Source organism: Meleagris gallopavo, chromosome 28 (assembly GCF_000146605.3).
Source record: "Meleagris gallopavo isolate NT-WF06-2002-E0010 breed Aviagen turkey brand Nicholas breeding stock chromosome 28, Turkey_5.1, whole genome shotgun sequence".
In the NCBI taxonomy this organism is placed as follows: domain Eukaryota; kingdom Metazoa; phylum Chordata; class Aves; order Galliformes; family Phasianidae; genus Meleagris; species Meleagris gallopavo.
In genome coordinates, this window is record NC_015038.2 from 4,402,440 (window position 1) to 4,408,447 (window position 6,008).

Below are 6,008 nucleotides of genomic sequence, written 5' to 3' on the forward strand. Positions count from 1 at the left end.
TTTTTGGTATGAGTAAACCACAGAACTACTGATTTCTAGTTTGAACAACCCTGGGTAGAATGTCATGGGAAAAAAAGTCAGGAAAGGAATTGGACTCAGCCCAGAAACATTTCTGACCCTCATAGCTACTTTATTTCTTCAGACCAATAAAAAAGAAACAAATCAAAACAACAACCAACAAACGGCTTTTTCAGAAACGTGCATATTCTTTGGAAGAGCATTGTTATAGTGATGTATATGCCATCTGTGTATGAATTTGTGCTCAATTCCAGCCCCATTAAAAAAATAAAATGAGAGTAAACCACTGGTTACTTATCATGTGGTCACTTTCGTATCTTAAGCCTGCAAGATAAGTGAAAAGGATCAGCCTTGCAAAGTGTTCCATTTAGCAGCTGTTTCTGTGCCATCTAGTAGCTAGCAGTCTTATGGCAAAACAGGAGCAGTATATTTTCAGTTTTCTTGCTTAGCTTTTACAGCTCAGTGACACTCCTGCAGTTGGCACGACGGGTGGCAAGAGACACATGTTAGAAGACACGAAAATGGTGCCTAATTGCTCTCAGTTTAACTCATCTATTAACTTGCTTCAAACATCTGAAAAGCTGTTTACTTCAGGCTAGCAATAGCCCTTACCAAATTTGCTGGTTTTGGTTTCAGTGTTCAGCTTTGGGAATGCACTTTGAAGGAGAATTTGTCTTTCTAGGTTGAGAGAACTGGACTTCCATCATTAGTCACCAGTCTGTCATGCAGAGATAGAGAACACCTGCAGATATCTACAAAGCCCCTTCTTGTTTGCTGTTGCCATGATTAGGATGTTGTCTTCTGTTCTCAGCTGCATGTGAACCTTACCTTCATTTATTTGAAATACCAAAAGCTATCAGCTTATTGGGCTGAAGGAATGCAGAATTCCAAGCCACAATCAGTAAGGATGTGCAGCTAATGTTGGCAGTTTTAAACAATTATGAAGTTGTTTTGTTCTTCAACACCAACCTAATCAAAGGAACATCCATTTTTGCAATGAGATTTTGGTCGTGTAGTTACACTCCTATACTGTCTAAAACCTGTGAGTACTGTCTCCAGGCCAGATTAGAACCTGGATAATTCTGTCTTGTATTTTCTTAATTTCAAGTTCCTCTATGTGCTTTCAGGTGTTCTGCTGGATTGTTTTCTTTAGTATTAAACTGCTGTATAATGGTTCTTCCATATTCTTCCATAGTTTCCTCCACCTTGGGCTACAACATTCAGTGTTCCTTAGTTTCTACTAGTTTCTTTTTACTTTTTGAAAAGTAGCTTGGTTGAAGTGTCAATGAACAATCTTTAAAGTGCTGGAATTTAAGATCACACGTCAGGCCCAATGACTCTTGCAACTCTTATAATGTTGGTGAATCAGCTTTTAACAAGGGTAGACAGTGATAGGACAGGGGGGAATGGTTTTAAGCTCAAGGAGGGAAGGTTTAAATTGGATGTCAGGGGGACATTCTTCATAGTGAGAGCAGTGAGGTGCTGAACAGCTGCCCAGAGAGGCTGTGGATGCCCCATCCATCCCTGGAGGTGTTCAAGGTTGGATGGAGGCCTGGGCAGCCTGGGCTTGTATTAAATGGGGAGGTTGGTGGCCCTGCTTGTGACAGGGGGTTGGAGCTTGATGATCCTTGGGGCCCCTTCCAACCCAAGGCATCCTGTGATTCTATGATCTTGCCAGAAGTGACTTTTCTAGAAGACAGTGAAACTCCTCTAGAAGACAGAGAAAAATAAAAATACAATACACAGTGATTCCAATCTCTACAAGAAAGATCTCTGACAATGGTATTAATTGCTCCATTGAAAGATGTTGCTTACTGAAGAAATTATTCTAAGGGTGTGGCATCTACAGTGCTTCTCTTAATCATGTTTGAATAAGGGATTAGATAATGCATCAGTGTCATGATGAAAGGAATTGTATAGGGAAAGTGTGCTCCTGTTTTATAACCAGGCTCTTCCTCTGTCAGTGTCAAAACTTCCTGCCTATACTGCAATTGAAATGAAAATAATCAGGGCAAGGCTCAACGGATTATAACCTGATTGCAAGACTGAAGGTTAGAATGGACTCTTGGCACTCCAGGCTGTTGGCATAACTCAGCAGTGCAGACGCAGCAGGATTTCAGACACGTCAATACAAAATCTAAAAACCACCACCAAAGCTAAACTGCAATAGCAGCGGTGGTGCAAGGATGAGTCCCATGTTAGGTGTTGGAAGCATTAATTCACCCTTTGAAGGCATTGCTGGTATGATTTGGAAAATGCTAAAATACCCTCACCATAGAATCATGAAAGACCTTTGAGATTAGACATTAAAGACTTTTCCATGACTGTTCACCCATCTCTGACACATGACACAAAAGATACTTTCATTGATGTAATCAGAAGCTCTTTAAGAAAGATATATTGTTTGGTCCACTGCAATTTGGAAGGCTAAGCCTCTGGAATGTCAGCAACAGTGTTAAAAATGCTTTCCCGTGTTTTGTTCTATTTATTATTCAATTATTTGATCCTGGTGTGCTGTAGAAAAATTGCTGTAGCATTTGTTAGCAACTGTCACATGAGTTTTGTATTCCTTCCTCTATATATTGGAATCCCAAAAGTATGGAGCCACTTTAACAGGGTCTGTACACGTCAATTGTTCAAAAGGTCTCTCTCAGCCCATCTGTAGCTGGGTGACAGCTTTGGGCATGAATTCAATAAAAAAGATTTATTAACTCCTGTGTGGAGTCTTTCACACTTTTCTTTCACTCTTTTTTGGACCCCTTATTTTATGAACAGCAAGAAAAGTCAGTAATAACAGTTCACCATCATGTAGGATGAACCAGAAGCCTAGTTGCAGTCTTGGAACCACAAAATCAACTGAAGTGATAAGCAGAGAATAGATCACAGCAATATCTACAAGACTAAATACACCTCTCACCACCCCATAATGACTAGCTCAGTGCTTACCAGTAGTGACTTTAATCAAGTCCAGATTTGTTACAGTAACTCATAGAGCTTGTAATGACAGCTCTTTGTCTCTCACTCTGGGGACACAGGTAGTGTCTTTTTCATAGAATCATAGCATGGCTTAGGTTGGAAGGGACCTTAAGGATCATTAAGTCCCTTATCTTAACCCATAGGCTCTCCACCTGTTCCTGTTTCTCAGAGGGAACTCCTTGCAGTCTATCCACTTTTTAACATAGAGGGCAACTCCCGCATCCATCCTACCTTGCCTATCCCTTCTATAAACCTTATAGCCCTCAATGGTGGCATTCCAGTTATGCGAACCATCCCACCATGTTCCTGTGGCAGCAATAAGTGCACTTTCCAAGTGCACCACGTTTTCTAACTTCTCTTGCTTATTTCCCATGCTCTGTGCATCATGGAGGCACTTCAGCTGGGCTTTTGGATGCATTTCCTCCCTAGAGGAGCTCTTCCACAAACCTCCAGGACAAATCTGATGTTTTTCCTTGCTGTTTCCTAAGGTGACAGCATTCCCTGGCTCTTCTCTGTCACTCAGCAGTACATCCCCTTCCCCCAGCAGCTCTAGTTTAAAGCCCGGGTGATGAGCCCAGCCAGCTTGTTACCTAGTCCTCCTAGTCAGTTGTGTCCCATCCCACATCAACATTCCTGGTTTATGAAGGTGTGTCCTAGATCACAGAACCCATAGCCTTTGGCGTGCCTCCACCCACACAGCCAGTCATCCAGCTGATCCGTTCTCCTTCTGCCCAGATCCCAATCTCCAACTGGGAGGACTGGGAACACTACCTGCACTCCCAATCCCTTCAACATCTTCCCAAGGGGCTTCACCTCTTTTTTGATATTTAATTTCCTGGTCACAGCCTCGTGCAACCCAGCTTGAAAGGCCAGGAGGGATAGTAGTGGTTCAGCTTTATCATACCTGGTATCCTCTTCTTGATGTTCTGGTTGCAGGCTCCCAGCAGCAAAAAACCCCTCTAGAGAGGTTATCCAGATGGGTGCCTCAGTGCCTCTCAGCAAAGAGCCTCCAATTTCAAAGACCCTTTGCTTTTTTTTAGTGACATTGGCAATGCCTTGGGTCTGCAGTTGCACCTTTCTAACACTGTCACCCCTTTCTGGTTCCAAGCATCAATCAATTTCTCTTACTGCTGAATCCACCTCAGCTTGGCAACTTCCTGTCCCAGCCTGGTCAGGTGCTCTAAAAGATCATCAAGTTGGGCACACAGCTGCACCCAAAATACCCCTCACCTACCTCAGTCCCTCGGGTGATCTCCAGATTCCAGAGGCTGAATGGCAAGAATGGCTTGAAGGTGTAGCACAGTCAGCTAGCAGCAGAAGGACCTTTAGCTCCCAAGATTGCTTTAAGGTCAGTTTCAGGGCTACAGTTTTCCCTGGTCATGCTGTCACTCCTGGTAAAGATCAGAATTATGACCTTTGTCCGTTGCTTTAAGGTCACAGAAGTGCACAGACATGACTCTGCTCCAATTATTTTTGTTGGTTTTTGTTTTTTTTTTTTCCTTGGCTCCAAAATACTGTGTTTTTCACTTTCTTCTTCCATCCCTCCTGTGCTGACTGGCAGGTAGTTGCTACGCTTACCATATTCTGCTGTTGTGACAGAGCCTATGTGATCACACTCAAAGTATTTCATAGTTTTCATTGCCTCCCCCGCGACAGAACAGGAGGTCATTATTTGGAGGACTGAGGACAGTCAGGATCCTGCCCGCTCCCTGACCTTTCAGATAACTGGTTATTCACACAAATATTGCAGAAATGCTGTTCTGGAGAGGACATAACATTCTTACTGGAATATCGCTGTCCCACACCATAATCACTGCCTAGAGGAGGCTGAAAAGTGGAGTACCAGTGGTTATCTGGAATGGATTCTGTACTGTCACCTTATATCTCACACTGACACTATTTTACAACAGTACATTTTCTCTGAAGGTTTGCTGTCCTTTGCTGTTGAAGCTGGGGAAGCAAATGTTAGGGCTGCTTTTTTCCGTCACGGAAAGAACAGTGTGCGAGTAAAGTGTGCCCTCTAGGATTTGGAAGAAACAAAGCTAAAAACCCTAATGGTGTTTGTTTTGAAACAGTTTCTACAATGGATAGCAGTTGTTCTTCCAAAGGAAACAGTGAGAGAGAAAATACAGCTTTATCCATTGAGCAATGACTGCAACACCCAGCATGGACCTCAGGCTCCACTGCTGCTTCCCGAAATCAGTGTTCTCCAAAGCACAGAAATGATGAGCACAGGGTTTGTTTTGGGGCTCCTTGCTAAAACACAGACTTGTATTTTTAAATCTTTTTTTCTATTACACATGAAAACATTTGCTCCTGTGTCAATGCCTCACTGCCAAAAAACCACCTTGAGATCATTCCTACAGTTTAATTATCAGCTACGTGAAGATTTTTGACTTACATATTTAGGTTTACATTTATAACCCCATCACTCTAATATAGCTCATGAGCAATGAGCTGTAGAACAGCATTTTAATTAAAAAATACATATATCTGGATTCTGCTCGTATGCAGACAAATATTCAAAAATAACTGAGAATGGATCATTTTTGCAGTGAAAACATTTTGCCAATTTGTAAAAAATGCACTACGAGTCATGCTTAGAAATCTGGCATCGAGAAGATTAGTGTTTTCTACCAGGAATTCACTGATACAACTAATAAAACTAATACCTCTATGGATAATTAGTAGAACAAGAGGCAAGTTTTGAAAAGACTTTTTTTCAGCCTCTTGGTAACTGGTCAAAACATTTCAGCTTATTTGTCTGAGTAAGCTGACAGGTTACGTGATGGAAACTGTTGTGGAAGAGAGGGATACACGTAAAGGCTGCAAAAGCACTGCACTTCTGCAGAGTGGTGAACAAAGATTGTCCAGTGGCCCTGTGAACAGCTCAGAGCTGTAGGGCTGCATTATGACAAGGCTGAATGTCTTCTGAAGAGTCCGGCTGGTCAATGAATTGCAAAACACGAAAGGTTTCCAAAAGAGTTTAATAAATAATGGTTCTTTTTGTATTG